General features: G+C 40.1%; 1 protein-coding gene and 1 long non-coding RNA gene across 2 annotated transcripts in view; one reads left to right on the top strand and one right to left on the bottom strand.

The window, feature by feature from the left end:
- Positions 1-16,384, top strand: part of LOC138165929 (uncharacterized) — a 102,861-nt gene extending 86,477 nt beyond the window's left edge. Inside the window, exons 3-4 of the long non-coding RNA XR_011169493.1 lie at positions 6,501-6,674; positions 15,816-16,384. This is a non-coding gene — a long non-coding RNA (uncharacterized lncRNA). The remainder of the gene's footprint in view (positions 1-6,500; positions 6,675-15,815) is intronic.
- NINJ2 (ninjurin 2) overlaps positions 1-23,639 on the bottom strand; it is a 147,919-nt gene that overhangs the window by 102,877 nt on the left and 21,403 nt on the right. The window lies entirely within an intron of this gene.

The raw sequence follows: 23,639 nt of genomic DNA, 5'->3' as shown, positions 1-23,639 counted from the left end.
TCTTCTTTCCTTGTCCCTTCCATCTTCTGGCACTTACTGATTCATTGGTTGGGGAAACATAGTCAGGATGTTCTTTGCTCCCCACTGCTGCCTTCAGACTTTTCCTCCACCACAATCACTCAGTAAGCTCTCTTCCTTTGGGGTTCACTCTTCCCACATTTATTATTCAGTCCATTTCCTGGTGGCTGCTAATTACTGATCCCAAGGATTTTTTCTCCCTCTTTCTGAACAAGTTCAATGCCTGGCTCATGGTCTTCCTCTCAACCTCAACTCCTTCCCTCATACCAGTAGACCAATGTAAGAGGTTCTGAGGTTCCCTCAAACACCTTTACCCCCCAGTTCCTTGATATACTCAAGACTCATGATCTCCTCCTACACCCCACCTCCATTACCTAGGATTGTTGTACCCTTAATCACACCATCCCTTAGAAGTATTCCACTTCCATAATCAAGAACCCCCAAATGAAATAGAGAAGTTCAGAAAAAGAGTGAGTTTGGGGGCAAATAGCAATAATAGCATTTCTATTGAGATTTTGGGTTTGCAAAGCACTTTATTAAAGTTAACTTATTTTATCCTCTCAACAATTCTGGGAGGTAGTGCTATAATTATCCTTGTTTTACAGATGAGAAAACTGAGACAGTCAAAGGGCAAATAACTTGTCAAGGTAACAGTGTCTGAGGATAGATTTGGACTCAGGTTTTACTGACTCTAAGCTCAGTCCATTAAGCCACCTAGCTTCCTAAAGATAATCAATTCTGTTTTGGTCATATAAAATACAACATGGGGGCGGCTAGGTGGGGGCCGTTGAGTCAGGAGGACCTGAGTTCAAATCCAGCCTCAGACACTTGATACACTTACTAGCTGTGTGACCTTGGGAAAGTCACTTAATCCCAATTGCCCTGCCTTCCCCCCTCCAAAAAAAAAATAAATAAAATTCAACGTACTGTGAGGCATCCAGTTTGAAATGTCCAATAAAGAATTGATGCTGCAGGATTGGAATTCAAGAAAAAGATTAGGGCTGAATATATAGATCTGGTAGTCATCTGCATAGAGATGATAATTAAACCTATGGAAATTTACTCAAAGAGCTTACTCAGAGTTACTGCTGTGGTAATTAGGGGACAGAACGTGGAGGTCAAGAAGGATTTTGTCAGGAGAGTAGTTGAAGGTGTCAGAATCAAGGTAGATTAGAACCTTGCTGTGGGGCCCATCTCAGGGGAGCAAGTCCAGTAATGGGAAGTGGCAGCAGAGGGAAATGTTGAAGAGGTTGGGTAGTGCTGGACACAAATCCATGACTGGCTATCATAAAAAGAGAAATTCAATCAGAAAAGGATTTGTCTAGCCATCCACAATGGAAAAATAATATGTTACTAGTTTCATGGTTCTTGGATCTCAGCACTGCATCTTCTCCCTACAATTGTGCCACCGCCATCTTCTGTATGACTCCTGTCCGTGTCTCCTTGTAAATGTTCTGCAGGGTCCACCTAAGAAGCTGGATTCTTTTTCTTCCCCTTGATTTTGTGGAAATATCAGTGAAGTATTGTGGTTACCCATTAGTTACCTTATGCTCTCAAAACATGACCAGCCCACCTTCCTTTCCAGTCACACACCCCTTTGATGTTATCCCGTAGAATGCTTCTCCTGTGTAGTTTTTGTTGGTAATACATTGCAACATATGCATGGCCACCCTCTCCCTTGCCCTTAGTTACTCTTGGAGAGTAACTTTAATTTGAGGAAAACTATGGGATTCCGTGGTTAAATGAGATATTAGCTGTAAAGTGCTTAGCATGATGCCTGCACATAGTAAGCACTTAATAAGTTCTTGTTCTCTTCCCTTCTGTGATTCCTGGCCATATGGCATCACTGGAAAAATATTGATGTTAAGATCTGGGTATTTGTGTCATGGACAAATTTAAAGAATTACACTGTTTCCAAAAGGCAGTTCAGTCTGTTTCATTCATATCCACTTTCAGACCCAGTTCATCATCCATACAAGGCTCCTGTCCAAAATATAGATCCTTATGAACCATCCTCTTTGGGTTTTCCATTCATTAACATCAAATGACAATATGCATTCTTCATACATTTTTCCCCCTGTATGAACTGTTAGGTCAGACTTTTTTGAGGTGACTATGAATTCCATTCAGGAAGTTCCGCGATATTACAAGATTTGATGCAGTCACTTGAAAACAGGAAGAAATGAAAGACCTTACCATCTAAAGGGAATCCCTCTTGCATGTGGACACTTTACTGAAGATCCTGCCGTGATAGTGGCAAACACCTTTGACCAACATGTGTCCCTGTTTTATGCCTTGTTTGAGATTAACCATCAAAGGACCACTGGAAAGTTTGCTTTGTTATTACATCTTGTGAGGAATATTCCATGACTTTGACATAGACACAAGATCTGCTTTATTGGAAGAAACCATTTAAAGCTGCATTTGGCCCTACCAAATCAACTTTTTTTAATAGTCAACCAACCATAAGCAAAATGAGACACTCTACTTTTCTACATCTTTTGGTCAATTGTGTGACTGTAAAAATTTTTTACAGCTGCTACCAAAAAAATTTTTTTTTAGAAGTTTTTTTATTTCTTTTAAATTTTTTCTTTTTGGGGAGGGGAAAGTAAGGCAATTGGGATTAAGTGACTTGCCCAAGGTCACACGGCTAGTTTTGTGTTCAGTGTCTGAGGCCAGATTTGTACTCAGGTCCTCCTGACTGCAGGGCCAGTACTCTATTCACTGCGCCACTTAGCCGCCCCCCATTTTTTTTTAAAGTACTTATTTTCCCTTCTCATTACTTTTGTCAAAGATACCCTAGATGGATACATGGATTATTTTCTTAAACATTTATGGAAATGGAAAGGCATGTACATGTCTGGTTAGTTATTACTATTCACTTGCTTACATTTTTCATAATAATTCTGAAATTCTTTCTAAGCATTGACACAGTCTCTTCTTTCAGATATCCTGAGAATAGATCACTGGATCTATAGATCACAATTGTTTCACTACATCAGGGACCTCTTCTGGTCTAATCCACCTGCTATTCCCAACCTTATTTTCTTCATTATTATTTTTATTCCATAGACAGCACATAAGGGGCTATAATAGTTGAATCTAAATGTTACATCTCCACTCTACTGATGGAGAAATAATTCATTATAGAAATCCTCACAGATCTTTTCCATTTTTTTCATCTGTTCTTTGCCCTCTTTCCAATTTCATCCTTAAGTGACCTCAAGCCACTTAAGTCCATCCTCCAGCCTCCATACAGCTGCCTAAGTAATCTCTCTAAAGGTCTGGTCTGATACTTTACCCCCTACTCAATAAACTCCAGGGCCCCCCTATTACCTGTAAGACCAAATAGGAAAATACCATGTTTAGCTTTTAAAATCCTTCACAACCTGGTCTCCTTCTTTCCTTTCATACTCCACTCCATATACCGAGTCATGCCAGCATTCTTATTCCTCATTCAAGGGGATTCATCTCCCAATTCTGGGTATTTTCATTGGTGGTCCCCCATTCTTGGAAGTTATTGCTTACTAAATGCTTTTTTGATGATGGTGATAATAATAGTGGAAAGGCAGATGGTGAGTACAAGTAGAATACAGCATATTGCCAACAATTACTTAAGAATAGTAGTGTAAAAGTAGCATAAGATATTTCAACAAAGCATGTAAAGCAGATAGACCTGTCAAATAGCAAGAATATGAGAAAACAGACAGTCATCTCAAAGTATCAGGCAGCTAGGCAGTATAATGGACAGTACACTGGACCTAGAGTCTGGAAGACCTAAGTTCAAATCTAACTTCAGACACTGGCTGTGTCATCTTGGACAAGTCATTTAATCTCTATATGCCTCATTACTTCATCTGTAAAATGGGCATAATAATTGCACCCACCTCCCACAGTTGTGAAGATAAAATGAGATATATGTAAAGTGTGGTCTGCAAACCTTAAAGTTCTAAAATTGCTGGCTATTATTACATTATAACCCTGAGATATTATAAGATCCAAATCTCCAGCATGTTGGGTAAATACTTTATGAAAAACTTATGGGGAAAAAATGGAAAAGGAAGAAAGAAAGGATGAAAGGATTGAGATCTTCATCAGTAGGGAGAGGACCCACATGGCATAATTATGGACCCAAAGTATGACAGATCCTCTAAGATAAACTTATGTGTAAAATACTTCCCTTCCACTTCCTAATCTATGAACCCGTGATCTGATTTGAACTTCTGTCCAACAGTAAACATTCTATGCCTTCTATAGTGTTGGTGCAAACCTCCCAAAAGTCAGAGGCCTAGAGAACAGATGGACTAGATGACCTTTGGAGGCACTGTTCTGGGCTGGGCCTGATGCAGTTCAGTCTCCTGGTAGTGTAGGTTCAACACTGGAACAAAATAAGATTCGAGTAGGTCCTTCAAAATTTAACAACAAATGGAGATTTATTTAGCTATAGCAGAAGAAGCATACGCAATGATTGGCATTGAGGACATATCAAGTTCATTCAGATGATGCTTCCTTGTCTGAGTTACCCATTGTTTTCTACAAGGATTAGCAAACTCCTGGAGCTTCCTTCCTATGGTTGTCTTGTACTCGGGTAACCAGGAGGAAATGTTAACAGTATGAGCCTTTGGTCCCTTGAGCCAACCAAGTCTTGAGGGTGGTTTATTATCTTTTGAGGGAAAACTATCCTAGTTTTCAGGGGGGAAAATGTTAGGGTATCATTTCTATCATAGGTACCTTCTATCCTAAGATTTCTAGGACTATGATTGTTGCCATTAGAAAGGTCTGGAGTCTCAGAAACATGAGCATGAGGGTAAACTAAAAGGCTCTGTTACCAGGAGAGTGTTGTTGGAAACCTTATTTAAACTTGTTACTAATACAAATTGAATTAACACCCATGGAATTTGACAAGAACATTGTCACTATACTTATCCCCAATTCACATATGGAATGTTTGTTCTCTGGCAGTCAAATTAACTTGCAGTTGACAGTGATAATATCATAAAACATGAATGCCAAGCAGTTGGTCATATGATTAACAGTCTCTTAGGGTTGGTGAGCTAAACATCACAGACTAAATTAAAAAAAAATAAACTGAACATTTTACAAAGACCTAAAGTAAGAGTTAGAAGGAGCTTTAGAGATCATCTAATCCAACCCTCTCCTCTGACAGACAAGGAAACTGGGTCTGGATAGGGGTTGGACATCAGGGCTCCTGTCCCTCCTAACACATCTGACCCTGTGCAAATATATAACTCAGATCTAAAAATACAGGGCATCTGCTGCTCACTCTTAAAGAGCCGCACTGAACATTTGCCCCCTTCCTTTCATGGTTGTTCTCAGAAAGGAGAGAGAAGCAAACTACTCCTATGGGGCTACGTTAAATGATTCTCCCCTATGTCTCTGTCTAAAACCCTAGGGAATGTGCTAGGACCAAAGATAAGCAGACACTGGGAAGTGAGAGGTTTTGTTGTTTAACTGTTTTGAAGCCTTATATCGGAGGTTCTCAAAGGATAGTTCTGTTTTGTACCAGTAAAGTGTATGATATGACCTCATTGCATGACCATATGCAGGTCAATTAGCCTTTCTGCTCAGCAGTTTCCTCATCTGGAAAATGATTGGCTTAAAATAGATGATTTCCATAAGGTCCCTTTCAGTTCTAAAATTCTATATATAAGAACTATGACTGAACTCATGTTTCTTATATGATAAAAACAACTTACCTATGATATAAGAACCATGGATCCTTGAAGTATATTTCCTTAAACTATTATCCTTTTTTTTAAATTGCCATTTGCCCCAGTCATATCTCTGGTTATCTGATATTACTCTTTCCTTTCACTGACAAACTCCTAGAAAAGAGCCATCTACACTTGGTATTTCCACACTGCACATTTCACTCACCTCTCCTTTTGCAATCAGACTTCTGATCCTACCAGTAGAAAGAAACTGCACTCTCTGTCTCTGTCTCTGTCTGTCATCTGTCTCTCAATATTTATTGACTCCAAGGATTTCTTTTGAGCTTTTTTTTTAATTTTTATTGATAATTTTTTATTTTACATCACCTTCATTTCTGAATATAACCTTCTCCCCTTTCCTGACTGGTGAATTAATCATCCTTTGCTATAGGGAATTTAAAAAAAAAAGGAGAAGAAGAAGAAAGCAATTTAGCAAAACCAACCAACACATCAAGAGTGCCTTACAATATATATGATATTCCACACTCACAGTCCCTCACCTCTGCAAAAGAAAAAGAAAAAAGTGTGGGGAACATTCATTTTCTCAATTCTTCCTCAGAGTCAAACTTAGTCCTTATAATTACAGCCTTCTAGAGTTTGGTTTTTCACTGGGTTTTTGGTTGTTGTTCTTTCTATTTATATTGTTGTAGTTATTATGGATATTGCTTTTTTATTCTGCTTACTTCATTTTGTATCTGTTTATATATTTTCCCATATTTCTCTGAATTCTTCATATTCATATTTTCTTAGGGCAACTACGTGGCGCAGTGGATAGAATGCTATGCCTGGAGTCAGGAAGACCGGAGTTCAAATCTGTCATCAGACATTTCTTAGCTGAGTTACCATAGGCAAGTCATTTCACCTTGATTTGCCTTGGTTTGTTCCACTGCAAAAAGGGGACGATAAGAGCACTCACCTCACACGGTAGGACCAAATGAGATAATAATGTTTTTGGTTTTGTTTTTTAAGTGTTTTAATTTTAAGCACTGTGCTAAGTGCTCGAGATACAAAGAGAGGCAAAAAAAAAAATACTGCCTGTCCTCCAGAAGTACGCATTCAGGGGCGGCCAGGCGGCACAGCGAGTAAGAGCACCGGCTCCAGTGTCGGGATGACCTGGATCAAATCTGGGCTCAGACACTCAGCACCACACCCAGAAACACTGGCCATGTAACCTTGAGCAAGTTACTTAACCCCAATTGCTTAGGGGTGGCCAGGTGGCTCAGCGAGTAAGAGCACCGGCTCCAGTGTCGGGATGACCTGAGATCGAATCCAGGCTCAGACACTCAGCACCCACCCAGAAACACTGGCCGTGTAACCTTGAGCAAGTTACTTAACCCCAATTGCTTTATTAAAAAAAAAAAAAGAAGTACGCATTCTAACGGGGGAGACAACACATAAATGACTAAATACATGCAAGATAACATGTAGAGTAGAAGGATTGTAATCTGATAGGGCAAACACTGGCAACTGGAGGTGCAGGGAAAGGTCTCCTGCAGAAGATGGGATTTCAGCTTAATTTTGAAGAAAGCTAGAGAAACTAAGAGGTGGAGGGGAGGAGGCAGTACATTCCAGTTATGGGATCAGTCATTACAAGATATGGAGATGGGAGATCAAGCATAATGTTGAAAGACTACAAGTAAGAAAGTATAATTAGATCCTAGAGTGCATAGAAGGGTGTAAAGCATAGAAAGACTGGAAAAGTAGGAAGCTGTCAAGTTACAGAGCTTTAAATGCCAAAAGACATTTCATATTATAATATATTGTATTTGATATAGTTATATTATGTTATGGTATAGTATGGTATGGTATATTTATTATATTATATTTGATCCTAGAGGAAATAGGGAGCCACTGGAGTTCAATGAGCAAGTGAGGTGACGTGGTCAGAGCTACACTTCAGAAAAATCACTTTGGCACCTGAATGGTGGACAGATTGGAATGGAGAGAGACTTGAAGCAGGGAAACCAGTTTAAAGGTTATTGCAATGGTCTAGATGAGAGATTCTAAGGGTCTAAACTAGGGTTGGGGCTATATGAGCAAAGAGAAGAGAAGGTATACAAGAGATAATGTGAAGGTAGAAATGAAAAGAGCTGGTAACAGATTAGCTATGTATGGTGAGAACTGAGGGATCAAGGATAACGCTGAAGTTCAGAATGTGGATGCATGGGAGAAGGGTGGTGCTTTTGCCTGTAGTAGGGAAGTTAAGAAGAGAAGATGTGGGCAGAAGGAGGAATTCTGCTTTGGATAAGTTGGGTTTGGGATGCTTACAGGACAAGAGGAAGTTAGGATTGCATAATTGTACTTCAGTAGAGAAGCGCCTATAGAGTGCTAGGTCTGGAGTCAGGAAGACCTGAGTTCAAATCTAGCCTCAGACACTTGCTAACTGTGTGACCCTGGGTAAGTCATTTAAAATGCTGTTTGCCTCAGTTTCCTCATATGTAGAATGAGTTGGAGAAGGAAATGGCAAGCCACTCTAGTATCTTTGACAAGAAAACTCCGAATGGGATCACAAAGTGTTGGATACAACTGAAACAACTCAACAGTGAAAACAACAGAGAGACTTTAGGGCACTGGGAACTTTCTTTATAGGGATGATCATTGAACAATAAGAGTTAATGAGATCACCAAATGAGATAGTATGGAAGGGGATTCTAAGCCATTTTGGTGGGAGAGGGAATCTTCTTTGCCAGTCTGGTAAAACTCAACAACCCCTTTTAAATGTGTAAAACAATACATATAGGATAACAAGGAAAACCAATTATATTTAAATATAATTATCAAAATATTAAAAGTTCCAAGTTCACAGACTCCCTGAAATCTATGCTCAAAGGACTTCATGGACCCCAGTCTAAGAAGAGAAAGGAGAAGGGGGATTAGGACAGAGCCTTGTAGGATGCCCCAGTTAATAGGCATGACATAAATGAAAAACCAGTAAAGGAGACTGAGGAGCAGACAGACAGATAGGAGGGGAACCAAGAAAGAACACTGTCATGAAAAGAGGAGAAAATATCCAGGAAGAGAAGGAGAATGACAGAACCAAATGCTGCAGAGAGGCCAAGAAGGTTGAAGAGTGAGAAAAGCATCAGACTTTGGAAAATTAAGAGGTCACTGGTAACTTTGGAGAGAACCGTTTCAGTTAGATGTTGAGGTCAGAAGGCAGATTGAGGAGGGTTTAGAGGAGAGTGAGAGGAGAGAAAGTAGAGGCATTGAGTGCATATGACTTTTTCAAGGAATCTAACCACAGCAAAGAGGAGAGAAATAAGATGATAACTAAGGGGGAATGACGGAATCAACTAAGGATTTTTTAAGGACCGGAGATATGGACATGCTTAGAAGCAGCAGGGATGAACAGAGACAGAAGAAAGGGAGAGACTGAAGATTATGAGAGACAGTGGGGAGAAGAGTGAGGAAAATTTGTCAGAGAAGTCAGGATGGGATGGGATCAAGTGACCATGTAGAGGTGTTGACCTTGGCGAGGAAAAGAGCTAAGACCAAAATGAAGGAGGAAATAATAAAGAAAGATGTCTTTAATGACTTCAGATGAGGAGAAAAGGAATAGTCAGGGAATGGTCTCATTTTTTCAGGGATGTATGAGGCAAGATCCTAAGCTGAGCGAGTCGGGGAAGGGGGTGCCATGGGAGACATGAAGAGATATGAGGTCTGGAACAGCTGCTGTGGAGAGTGGGATAGCAAATCAATTAGGAAGAAATAGAATGTTTGCCTTGCTGCAATGAGGGACCCACTGAGATAACATAAATTCACTGGGCCCAGTCAACACGATTTTGTGGCAGATGGTGGGAGTAATCCAAAGTTAAGGCAAAATCATGTATCCTTGAAGTATTTAATAATAAAAGCCAGATACCATGTCAATGAGATCTCATACCTTGTAAGTGCTTTCTCCTTCAAGTGTTTCCAGATACATTATTGAAAAGAAATACCATTCTTCTCATTCATTTTGGTGTCTTTTACCCTATCCAAGTCAAATAGTGATTGAAACTTTAGGTTGTCTTGCCAAATGTTACTGTACTGTTCCTCAGCTCCTCCTTTCCCCCATACACATACATACATACACTCCAAACTGGGGGTGTCTGTACCATACTAGCAGAAGGATGGAAATTTTTAGATTAAGTTTTAACAACCCTCCAGGAAAGGTTCTGGAAAAAGTCAGTGTCTTGTTATTTCTGGACAGGATAGAAAGGAAGTAGGGTGGTAGGGTAATTGAAACAGGAATGTGATATACAATCCTTCTTCTTGCTGCTGTTCTTTGTATATTACCAATGTTTGTGTTTATGTAATTGTTGATAATTATTATTAAATTCACAAAAATTAAAAGAATAGGAATGTGAATGTTCCCCAGGCCTAGATACTTCTCCTTGAAGTCAGTAAAGGATTCAGGGTCACAGACTCAGATCAGATTTCCAGATAAAGAAACTAGCTTCTAAACAAGAACATCTTAGGAGTCAGTTAGCATCCTGGACTGTCCCAGAAAGTACTTTTTGTCCTTGCAAAGGCCAGGAGCTTCAAGGTTTCTCACAGTTCATCTCATTCCCTGCTATTATAACAATGTTTGAGGTTTCCTGGACATTGCTCAAAAGAAGTCACCTGTAGCCTCCCTAACCTGCCCTGGTGGCATCTGGAAGGGAGTACACCTTGAGGTGACACTAAGAAAGGGGAACTTAAGAAGGACTCTGACTGGGAACCTCTGTCTGAAGAGGCAAAATTGCTGGTCACCCAATCTATAGTGGAGATGACCAAGTTGAGGCAAACAATACGTAATCCTTCACTAACAAATTGAGAATATGAAACCAAGTAAAGGATATCTTCAAAGAGAGGAATGAGCAGAAAAAGAGGCAGATGAGTCACATAAGAGCATAACATAACATAAACAAAACAGATGGCCAGCCTTCAAGCTACACGGCTACTCGAGTTAAGAGACTGTTCTCAATTCAAAATATTTTAGGTTAGCCTTGGGGCTAATTCCAACGTTTAGAGAGGTCATTAGGTTTGCCTGCCTGTTCCCCAATATTTAGCAGCAAATGTTCTCTACATGAAGAGTTATGTGATAAATACTGCCCACGGCCCTTCCCCACTATATCTCTAAAAAGTGAGAACAAAAATCAATGTATAACTCACATATATGGGGGTTACTGATGAATATAAGTTATTGCAAGAGATTTAATAAGACTCATAGACTTATAGATTTATAGCCAGAATGGACCTTAGAGGACCTCAAGTACAATCCCCTCATTGTATTTTATTTTATTTTTTTAGAGGGGGGAAGGAAGGGCAATTGGGGCTAAGTGACTTGCCCAAGGTCACACAGCTAGTAAGTGTTAAGTGTCTGAGGCAGGATTTAAACTCAGGTCTTCCTGACTCCAGGGCCAGTGCTCTATTCATTGTGCTACCTAGCCGCCCCCAATCCCCTCACTTTACAGATGAGGAAACTAAGGCCCAAAGTGAGTTGCCTGGGGTCATATAACTGGTAAGTATCTGAGGCAGGATTCAAATTCAGGCAGCCAGATGTTGGATAAACTTCCAGACTGCTAAGATCTCCCTGGCAGGTGCTTCCAGATTGAGGGGCACACTCTTCTAGGTGTATAGAATTCCTGCCTCTACCAGTTTTCTCTACAACAATACAACGACTAGTATCTATTTACGTGGGAGTCCTAGAGTGACTCTTTGGCAGTAGTGTAAATTGAGGCTGGTTTTCTCTTGCTTACATAGACAAAAAGCTTCACTTTTGATGTCAATTCTTATTTGTAAGGCTCTTACTCTTGGGGTCTCTTGAAGATGGAAGAGTATTATTTGTCTAGGGAATGTGTGACTGAGCTCATGGCAGTCTTTTCCATGTGTTACTCACCCAGGGAACATTTAAAACCTCACCCCTTGCCACCTTTTCAATCTTTTCTCAATTTTCTCCTTTCCACACACTATACTATCCAGTTTCACGGATCTCCTTTCTGTTCCTCTAAGACCCTCTATCTTCCAAGTCCTTGGATTTTCATAGGCTGTCCCCCATCTTGGAATGCTCACTTGCCCTCCTCCCTTTCACCTCCTGGCTTTCTTCAAGCCTCAGCTAAATTATTGCTCTGTACAGGAAGCCTTTGTTGATCCCCTTTAAGGCTGATGCTTTCCATCTACCCTTGTATATATTGCATATGCACACAGCTGTTTGCACACTATCTCTCCCATTAGAATACGAGCTCCTTAAAGGCAAGAACTGTTTTTACCTTTCTTTGTATTCCCAGCCCTTAATACAGAGCTGGCACATCATGAGTTTGTTGAGTCTTTTCTGTGTTCAAAATTGGGCTTTGAGGCAACTTGACTTTGGCACTTATTCCAGACCATCAGCCGTCAGGCTCCAGTTGTCTGGGGGAATATTAATGTAAAGATATTATATAGTTGATGGCATTGAGAGGTGACAGTTATCTCAGCGTGGGCAGTCTGTTCAGCTTGTATACTAATCCTGAGAATAACCTTGACAGGGACTAATGTTATGTTAGAGGGCGGGAGGGAGTGTCAAAATCTTTTGCAGAAATTGCAAGAGAAAAAAACCTGTGGTGTTTTTTGACAAGCAAATTTATGAGACTACATGTGGCTATGCTTCAGAGAAAACTCTGAACTTTTAACATGAATGTAAAGAATTCCAATAAATCGTACTTAATACAAAAGGTTTTTCTGCTTAGGAAAGGAGTCTTCCCAAATGGAGTTTTATTAGATAATAGGAAATAGTAATATTAACATTAGCAACAATAACAACATTACTGATTTGATCTGTCTCTTAGCCTTTCTTCCACAAGTAGCATCTTGGACCAAAAAGAAAATTTTTGTTATTGTTGAGTCATTGCAGTCATGGCTGACTCTCCATGACCCCATTTGGGATTTTCTTGGCAAAGATACTGGAGTGGCTTCTCACTTCCTTCTCCAGCTCATTTTACAGATGAGGAGCTGATGCAAATAAGGTTAAGTGACTTGCCTAGGGTAGCACAGCTAGTAAGTGTCTGAGGCCACATTTGAACTCAGGTCCTACTGACTGCAGGGCTGGGACTCTATCCACTATGCTACCTAGTTACCCATACAGAGGACCTTCTGGTTAACATGGCAGTGTAAAACAAACAAAAGAAAGTGGTAGACCCTCTGGACAAGAAAGTTATTAGGATGGCTAAGTAAGGTAACTAGATTGACACATCCCATTCAGGAACATTAAAAGAGTTAATTTAATTCATGGTTCTAAAACTGGGGATGCAATCAGGGAGGAAGGAAAAGTACAGGCTCTGAGACAAGGCCTGTGACAAAGCTATGAAGGAAATAGCTATGGAGTAAGGAGTGAATGAAGCATGATTGAAGCTTTTCCTGAAATAGTAGTCTCGGAGAGGCAGTCACCATTCAATAGAGTGGATCCCCAGAGAGGAAATAGTAAATAAATTAATCAAAGAAAATGAGATGGAAAAGCAAATTGAATTTTCCTGGTGAAGCATGCTGATTGGAATACACTGTGCATGCCCCAGTCTCTAGTTACATAAAAATACTCAAGGCAAAGCATAGTATATAGACAGAGAGCAGGCCTTGGAGTTAGGGAGTCTTGGAGTAAGTCCTTGTCTGATACTGGCTGTGTGACCTAGAAAAGTCACTTAACCAACCTTAAGATGCAGAGAAGGTACTGATCAGCATTAGTAGAAGGATTTCTTTACCAGATAGTTCTACACTGATGATATCACAGACCTGTTTGTTGGGGTTTTTTATTATTAACCTGAATTACTGGTCATAGAAATAAGAGGCTATGAAGTTTAGGTAGGAACATGAAATTAGATATGTATTAGTTAGGTTCTTATAAGCTAGCCTGGAAATTACACTAAAATTTATAACATCATTGCTAAGGGAAGCAATGTTTTAATGTTCCACCAATTAGACACAACTCATTCTTAAGTAGGAGCCTAGACTATTGCAATAGCCTTTTTGGTTGGTCTCCCTGACTCAACTCTCTTCTCTCTCCAGTCCATACTCTACTCAATTGTCAAAATGATCTTCCTAAAGCACAAGTCTGACTATGTCACTTTCCTATTCAATAAACTCCCTATCACCTTCAGAATCAAATATCTATTCCTCTAACTGGTGGAACTGATCCAACCATTCTGGAGAGCAATTTGAAACTATGCCCAAAGGGCTATAAAACTGCACATACCCTTTGACCTAGCAATACTACTTCTAGAGTTATAGCCCATAAAAATGTGAAAAGGACCCACACATACAAAAATATTTACAGCATCTCTTTTTGTGGTGGCAAAGAATTGGAAATTGAGGGGATGCCCACCAATTGAGAAATGGCAGAACAAGTTGTGGTATATAAATGTAATGGAATACTATGGTGCTATAAGAAATGTTGAGCAGGCAGACTTCAGAAAAACCTGAAGTGAACAGAACCAGGAGAACATTGTACACAGTAATAGCCACAGTGTGCAATGACTGACTTTGATAGACATAGCTCTTCTCAGCAATGCAAGGATCTAGGACAACTCCAAAAGACTCATTATGGCAAATGCTTTCCACATCCATAGAAAGAATTGATGGAGTCTAAATGAAGATGGAAGCATACTATTTGCTCTCATTTTGTTGTTGTTTTGTTTCTTCTTTCTCGTAGTTCCTCCAATTGATTCTAATTCTTCTTTACAACATGACTAATGTGGAAATATGTTTAATATGAATACATATGTAGAGCCTATATCAGATTGCACACCATCTAGGAGAGTGGGAAGGGAATGGAGGGGAGAAAATTTAAAACTCAAAATCTTATGGAAGTGAACGTTGAAAACTAAAAATAAATAAATTTTTAAAGATAAAAGAATAAATATTCCTCTATTTGGCATTCAAAGCCCTTTACAACCTGACCTTTCCCCAATTGATGGCCACCCACTCTGTTTCTGACTTTTTGTTACAATTAAAAAAAATAGCTGTTAAATATTGTTGTACACAGTATCTCTTTTGAATGTATGCCTAGTAATAATGGGACAAAGGGTATGCACAATTCAGTGACTTTGGGGTTATTCCAAACGCCTTTACAGAATATTTAGTCTAGTTCATAGCTCTCCCAGCTGTGCTTAAGCATGTTTATCTTCCCATTACCCCTGACAATTGTCATTTTGTGGGGTCACCTTTGCCAGTAAAAAGAATGTAAGGTGGAAGTTCAAAGTCATTTAAATTTGCATTTTTATTATTAATTATTTGAAGCATTTTTATACTGTTGCTGATAATTTGCACTCCTTTTGAAAACTGCTTGTTTATAATCCTATTGAGGAATGGCTCTTGTTCTTATTCATTTATATCAGTTTCCTATATGTCTTTGGATATTGACCTTTTGTCATAGAAATTCACTGCAAATATTTTTCCTAGTTAAAAGCTTCCCTTCTAATTCTAACTGCATTGATTTTTTTAATGGACTTTTCAATTTTATGTAATCACCATCATCCATTTTACATTTTACTATTATCTCCAAAGGCAGCTAGGTGGCACAATGGATAGAAACCTGGACCCAGGAAGACTCATCTTCCTGAGTTCAAATATGGCTTCAGACATTTACTAGCTGTGTGACCCTAGGCAAGTCACTTCATCCTATTTTCTCATCTCTAAAATGAGCTGGAGAAGGACATGGCAAGACTGTCTTTGCCAAGAAGACCTCAAATGGGGTCAAGAAGGGTTGGATGATGCTGAAATGACTGGACAACGACATTATCTCCATCCCTTATTTGATTAAGAACTCTCTCCACCATTCGTAGTTGTGATAGAAAGAGTCTCTTTCTCTTCTAGTAAACAAATTAGAATACTGAACAAGTAAATGGTTGTTTATGTCTAGGTAATGCATAATTGCAGTCATATGTTGTGAATTGTTGATCTCAAACTAATTTTTTTCAGGCTACTTTCCAATTTTTCCAGCATTTTTTGTCAAATGGTAAGTTTTGCCTCAGTAGTCAATGTCCTTAGGTTTATCAGACACTAATATTGTTTTATTGTTTCTGAGTCTTGTGTATCTAATATAATCTACTAATCTATCTTTTTATATTAATTTGGCAGAATATTATCGTGCCATAAGAAATGAACAAATGAACAGCTTCAGAGAAAACTTGAAATACCTCTGTGAAATGATGCAGAGTGAACAGAACTAGAAAAATGTATATAGTGACAATATCACAGAGAAATACAACCCTGCTCAATGCAATGATGAACCACAATGTCTAAAAGACTGAAGATGAACTGTGCCACTCACCTTCTACCAGAAAGGCAAAATGAACTTAATGAACATAAAAGACGGAGACAGACAGACAGACATTTCCAATCTGGCCAGCATTGGAATTTATTTTGCCAGACTAAGCATGTTTATGATAGGGGTTTTATTTTTTATTTTGCTTGTTTTTTGATCAATGTGAGGGAGGAGTTGACCATAAGTGCTTGTAAAAATAAACAATTTTTTAAAGTTGGCATTCTGTGAATTAAAAAAAATCAAATATACATCCCTCCTTTCTGCAGACTATATGTGGCTTATGGCATAGGTTGCAAACATAGTCAATGTATTAGGGTTTATTTGGGATTTTTGTTTGTTGCTCTTTTGTTATTGTGTTTTGCTTAACTGTATTTGTAACAAGGACTGTTGTGTCTGTCCTTCGTTTTTGAAGAGGACCACGGCATCAGGAAAATGATGATAGGCCTTGCAGTTGATTTTGATTTGAGTGAGGGAGGGCTGTGCAAGGTCACCAGCCTCACTTTCTCCTCCAGAGCCGTCTGGATCCAGTGGCCTGATATTCATCAGGATGACTAGATGGGAGAATGCAATGGGAGACCCAGGCCCTTTTAGGCTAGGGCCTTTTCATGTATTCACTTAGAGTGAGGTAATGCCCATTCAGTGAACAGACCTCTTTAAGAAGTGAGTTGAGAGATAGCTCTTTTAATTAGAAAACAAAATCAAGCTGGGAGGGGAAGACCCTCAGGGTTGCAAAGAGAAACAGTTACCATTGACTTTGGAAGGTGAATCACTAGAAAGTTACAGGGACATCCAAAAAGCATTGATAAAACTTTTTTTATTTTATTTTATTGGCGGTGGAAGTGAAGTGTTCTAAAGGTGGTGGTGCTTTCAACCAAACAGGAAAGTTAGTAAGTAGAATAAATAAAATTTTAGACAGTTTGAGTTTCAGATGCCAGTAGGATCTTAAATAGAGAGTTGAACTTAAAAGGAGAAAGAAGAGCTGGTTAGAATGATTGATAATTAGACCCAGCTAGCTAATGACATGGGACTGAAACCCAGGCCTTTTTACTCCTCCAATGTTCTTTCATCTATTTCACACTGTCTCCTAATTCAGCAGGCACACAGGAGTTTCAGGGAAGGGGTGGAAAGCAAAAGCAGTATAATAATATTGTCCATCCCCTCAAAGAATTTATAATTACGTGTGGGAGAGGAGATTGACTCCCCAAACAAATTAGAAGACAATGCAAGACTAACTGAACTAAAATGCTAAATTAAATATAATCAAGTGTCAATCCTTTCTTCCATTCTTGTTCTCACATTTCTTCATAAACAAAGGGGAAAAAAAGAAAATATATATATATATATACATATGTATACACACACACACACACACACACACACACACACACACACACATATATATATATATATATATATGAAGATGGGGCAGCTAGGTGACATGGTGAATAGAGCACTGGCCCTGGAGTCAGGAGGACCTTAGTTCAAATCTAACCTCAGATACTTGACACACTAGCTGTGGGACCTTGGGCAAGTCACTTAACCTCAATTGCCTTGCCTTCCCCCTTCCAAAAAAAATACACACACATGCACATGTACACACACACACCACACGTAAGAATAGTCTTCAGTAACAAAACAAATCCTTCACAGTAGTCCCAAAATGGAGATATTTCTGACAGTTTCCCCTATTGCTGGTGCCTGAGTAAACTTCTACTACCTTCATCTGCTACCTTTGGTTTCTGTATCCTTCTACTTCCTGTTTCCTAAACTACCCCCTCCCTACCAGGTACTCTCAGCACATTCTTGCTAAAACTATTACAGACTGTTTTCTCAGGATACAAACAGAGTAACGAACTCACAAGTGCACAGACTCCCTTTACTTCATCCAGTTCAGCAGGAGTTCCTACATAGTTTGAGGTTTTTATAGTCCTTTCTGGTGTCCCTTCCTCCTTCACACCTCCTCTCAATCTCTAATCCAGCCCCAGTAATAATTTTTTTCTCATTTCTCTTGATGACTAGAAATACAAGGTCCTTTATGTCTAGGCGTCAAGTCCACACCTTGTTTCCAAAATGAAACGGCTCTCCTCTTGGCCTCTGGAAACTCAGCTTGGCAGCTTTCCTAATTTCCACAGTTATTCTAAACAAAACTCTCCTTTTTTTCTTGATACACAAATGAGTCCCTATTTCACATTCCTCTTCTGAAAGGGAATGTTGAAAGAGCCATTAGGATACCTGAGTTCTAATCTGACTTCAGAATTTATGGAATGACATTCGGAAAATCACTATTCCTCTCGGACTCAGTCTTCTCCTCATCTGTAGCAGCTTTGTAATTTTTTTTAAATCTTTGTTCTGCTTCCCACACATCCTAAATCTTTCATATTTTGCTATGAAATCCCCTTGGATCTCCATGACCCTGTCTTCTATAAAGCGTCCAATACTTTCATGATTCTGTTTTTGTACTTTCCATCTGCTCTCCTAGGTTCCCATACTCCAATCTCTAACCTTGTATCTTTTCTCAGTCCAAGAATTATTATAAAATGTTATCAAAACTATAAATTGTATGTTGATTACTTTGTTTCCAGATGGACCAGAGGTTTTCAAAGTCACATGTAATTTAGGAAGGAGGGGTATTGTATGAGCTTGCCATATTCTCAAAACCTCTTTTTTATCATCTCTAACACACCTAGGGCTTTCTGCCATTGGTTTAAATTTAGGGAATACAGTTACTCTCGTGCTTGGAGGACCTGGGAGCAGGGAGAGGTGAAGACCCAAGGGATGGGGTGTTGTGCTGTTCTGCATCTACTTTTGTCAAGTGATTGGGGGGATCTCACCTTTGCAGATTCCAAGTCTCACCTTTGGAGCCAAGATCTGCTCTTCCCTAATCATGGAGTGAATCTTGGTAATAGCTGCTGAAATGACACAGATGAAATTAGTTAAGCTCTCCTTTTACAGAAGAGGAAACTCGGGCCCAGAGAAGCATTTTTGCCCAAGATCAAAGAACTGAAATCAGAATGGAGATCTAGCACCTTCACTTGACTCAGTCCTTCAAATTATTAACTCTATTCCTTTCACAGTCACACTCCTATAAAAACCTACCTACCCTCATTGCTTCTACTTTCTCACCTACCCACACACTTCTCAATCCCTTGAAAACTGGCTTTTGACATGACCATTCTAATGAAACTGCCCTCTCCAAGGTCACCAGTGATCTCCTTATTGGTAAATTCAAAGACCTCTTCTCAGCTCTCATCCTTCTCAACTTCTGAAGCATTTGACTTCCTCCTACTCCATACTGCTGCCAAAATAATTTTTCTTAATTACAGCTCTGACTCCTCTATTCAATCAACTCCACTGGCTTTCTATGGCCTCTAGAATTAAACATAAACTCTTCTCTCTAGATTTTCTCTTTCCCTGGGTTCTTGGAACAATGTTCTACTGTTTATTATGTTTCTTTTCCTCCCTGACCATTCCTTTATACTGTCCTTTGCATGAAAATGATTTATATCATGCCCTCTATGCATGGATGGATCACAGGGCTCTGGCCTGGAACATTTCCTCTTCTCCCCCTACATTTATGTGGGTTCACCTATCATCTCTATGCAGATGACTCCAGTATCCATATATCTAGTTCACATTTCCTGACCTCCAATCTCTCATCTGTTAGCTTTGTCTCCTGGATGTCCTTTAGACGTCTCACACTCAGCATGCTCAAGCCAGAATTCATCTCCTTATGCCCTTAAGGCCATCATTCCTCTCAACTTCTCTATTCTATTGAAGTAACCACATCCTTCCAGTCACCCAGGTTCCCATTTCCACCTCAACAATAGCTCTCCCAACTGACCCCTTATTTCCACTTACTTTGTACCTCACTAGCTAGTTCAGACATCAGGTTCTCTCATCCGAACTATTGTAAAAGTCTCCAAACTAGACTCTTTCATTCTCTTTCCTTCTCTAATTTATCTTTAATGAAGCTACCAAATTAATATCCCTAAAGTACAGGTCTGACCATGTCATTACCCTGCTCAAGAAGCTCTAGCACCTACTTATTGCATCTGGGATCAAATATCTACTCTTTTGTTTAGCATTTGAAACCCATCGCAATTACACTCCAACCTGTCCTTCCAGATTAACCACACAATCCTCCTCTATGTTCCAGTAAACAAATCTGCATACCTACTATTGTCCCATACCCAGCATTCCATCTTCTACTTTCATGCTTTGGATGGGCTATCTCCAGCTTGGAATGGGCTCTCCAACTCTTCGCTTTCATATCATGGAACCCCTAAGTGCCTGCAAGGCTCACCTGAGCACCACTTCCTTCAGGAGACCTTTCCTAATCCTTCCAGTTGCTAGGGTCCCCCAGTCACTTTGTATTTATACATATTTGGTGTTTACTTATCCAGTACAACATATTAGTAAATGAACATGTGATACTCTACTCCCACCACATCCCCAAATAGAATCTGCTCCTTGAGAGTAGGGACGGTCTTGCATTTGTATTTGTACCTGTACCTAGCACAGTGTCTTGCACAGAATGGGACTTAATAAATGCTTGTTGATTGATTAGTTGTCTGGATTGAGTTTCAGTTTCTCCACTTCCCTAATCAGAAACTCTGATATTCCACTCTCCAAGTACAACACTCTACCTCTTCCTATGCTACTCTTCTCCTACAGTAGTGCATACTTATCATACTGTCTCCTCATCGAGACCTCCATTCCCTCCCTCCACCCCTCATTACTTCCCCAAGCTATTAACCCTGCTCCCATTTCACTTTCTACCTCCGCAAACCTAAACATCATACTTAGCCATTTTAACTCTCCACTCTCCTTTGCTCTTGAATTCTTTGAGCCCTTCTGTTGCCGTTTTTCTCTCACCAAACCTCAATCACTATCTGCCTATCTGTCCTATAGTAGGACACTATCTGTCCTACTCTCAATCTTCTGAATAAAGCTGGAGGCAATCATACTGCCTGGAAACAAGCTACTTTAGTGGAGCTGAATCATAGCAGCAAGGTAGTTCTTTTACTCCATCCTGATTCCCTATCTCACTCCCTGCAGAAGCTGTTCAAAACCTTCTCTCTTCCCTCATCAAGCCCTTTACACATGCTCCTCCTCCCTCACTCTCAGCTGAGAACCTTGCCTCTTACTTTCCTGCAAAAAAACATTGAAGCCAGGAGACAGGAGTTTTCTCTCTTCCTCATGCTCTCTTTCAAATTTTCCTATCTCTGTCATAGGTGCCATCCTTCTATTCTCCCTGGTTCATAATCTCAGCATTGTCCCAGATCAACCGCCTCCATATTCAATCAGTTGTCAATCTTGCCATTTCTATCTTCACACCATCTAGCCCATCTGATGTCTTCTCTCCATACATGGTTAACATTTCAGTTCAGGCCCTCAACACCTTTTACCTGAATTATTACAACAGCCTTCTAATTGGTCTCCCTGTCTCAGATCTCTCGTCACTCCAGTCTATCCTCCACACTGCTGCCAAAATAATTTTTTTAAATACAGCTCTGACTCCTCTATTCAATCAACTCCACTGGTTTTCTATTGCCTCTAGAATTAAACATAAACTCTTCTCTTTAGCTTTGAAAGTCCTTGACAACCTGGCCCCAACATATCTGCCTTCATTGCACATTACTCCCCCTCCCATGCTCTGTGATCCAGCCAAACTGGGCTCCTTTCCATTCCTCACACATGACACTCCCCTCTTGGTCTTGGTGCCTTTGCAGGGAACATCCCACTTACCTGGAATGTCCTCCTCACTTATCTCCCACTCAGAGAGTCCCTCATTTCCTTTAAGCTGTAGCTCAGCCATCATCTTCTGCATGAAGCCTTTTCTGATTCTGTCTAACTGCTAGTGCCTCCCAAACTAACTTGTAACAATATGTATTTTTGTATGTACTCATCTATCCCATTACAGTTTTAGTTCCTTGCAAATAGGGACTGTTTAATTCTTTGTGCTTATATCACCAGACACAGTCACTAGTACATAGTAGGTGCTTAAAATATTTGTTGATTAATTGATCTCCTGAGAATGTCATCTTCCTGCTCCACTAACCCCTGACCTTTTTCTTTCTCCTGCTCTGTCCTACTCCCAATGCATTTGCTTCCCCTATGTTGCAGTTTCTAAATCTCCTTTATTTAAAAAAAATCCATCTCTTCAAGACCTAGACAGAACTTTCCTGAACCTGGAAGTCTTCAAAGGAGTCTTTCCTAAAATGGAGCAGACAAGTAGGTCACATCTGGATGATGGAGAGGGAAAAATGACTTTACAGATTTGGGAGGGGGTGGGGGTGCTAAGGAAAGGCACATTCATTAGGGAAAGAAAAACAAAGTAGTGGCTATCTTACAGACAGACAAGCCCCTGCCTGCCTATTGCTACAGAAAGTACTTGAAAGCACAGACACTACCCAGGCAGTCCTGAGAAGAGCCACTGGCTTTTCTTGTGATTCAAGGGACACTTGCCAGGATTAAAGCATGAAGAAAACTCAGCTCTCACCTCTGATCCTTCCCCTTTCCTGATACTGTGGAGGCAGAAAAGCTGATACTTTTTCATCCTCTTTCCCAGAGAGAGAGAGAGAGAGAGAGAGAGATCTTAAGGTGTCCTTGGCCTGAACCCCAATCACATACTGGCTTCCTACTAACTCAAAGATAAGCTTCCACAGAGGCTTCTTGTGCTTTTATCCTATAGACTGCATCTTTCAGTCCTGCAGTCACAGGATTCTAGACTCCAGAGAAATAATCTAGAATCCCTGACCTGGATGAGACACAGAGAAGTATTAAATAGGCTTAATTAGAGGAGGCAGTGTGGTGCTGTGAAAGGACTCCTGGATTTGAAGTCAGAGGAATGGAATTTGAATTCTGGTTGTTCTACTCACATGGACAAGTCTCTTCATGTAACTGGGCCTCAGTTTCTTCGGATGTAAAACTGAAAGGATTAAACATTGCTCTCCAATGTTCCTTTCGGTTCTAAAGCTATAATCCTTTGATTGGAACAGAGCAGAGGATTACCAGGTCAGGAGTTTGAGTCCTAGGATTCAAAGCTGGGAGGAATCTTATAGGTAGATGTCCTAAAGCCCTTCTTCCCTCTGCTCCTCTCTCTTTTCCCCGCCAATTATACAGATGAGGTAATGATGTACACAAAGGTCTAAAGCCAGAATGGAGATTTAAACCTGTCTTCTTGCTCTAAGCCTAGTGCTTTCCCCAATACAGCATACTACTACCCCCTTCCAGCCCAGTCAGTGCTACAGCAAGTTTCTACTTTTTCAGTATTGCAGTTTTTCCCCTGTCTCTCTTAAAGGAAGCTTACGGGTAAGTACCAATTCTTGGAGGTAGGTTTGATATTAAAGGTCCAGAGCTCCCAGCTCTTCCCTGCTTCCATAATCCCCACCTCCCTTTCCTTCTGTGGACTCATTTCAAGTGGTGGGTGTGGGTGGGTCATACTTTTAGGAAATGGTCTGTGGGAGGGAAAAGGTCCTGACTGCATGAAAACAGCCAGTCCAATTGTAAACATAGAAATCTGAACAGAAAATGTGTATCCGGGCCTTGAGATTGGTCCCTAGGCTCCAGTTCCAGGGCACAGGGCAAACACACACACACACACACACACACACACACACACACACACACACACA

This window comes from Petaurus breviceps, unplaced genomic scaffold (genome assembly GCF_028583685.1).
Source record: "Petaurus breviceps papuanus isolate PSGF00001 unplaced genomic scaffold, PetGlider_PUasm1.0 216, whole genome shotgun sequence".
Classification (NCBI taxonomy): Eukaryota; Metazoa; Chordata; class Mammalia; order Diprotodontia; family Petauridae; genus Petaurus; species Petaurus breviceps.
Note: the sequence above shows the minus strand (reverse complement) of the source record. Positions and strands in the feature narration are given on the sequence as shown.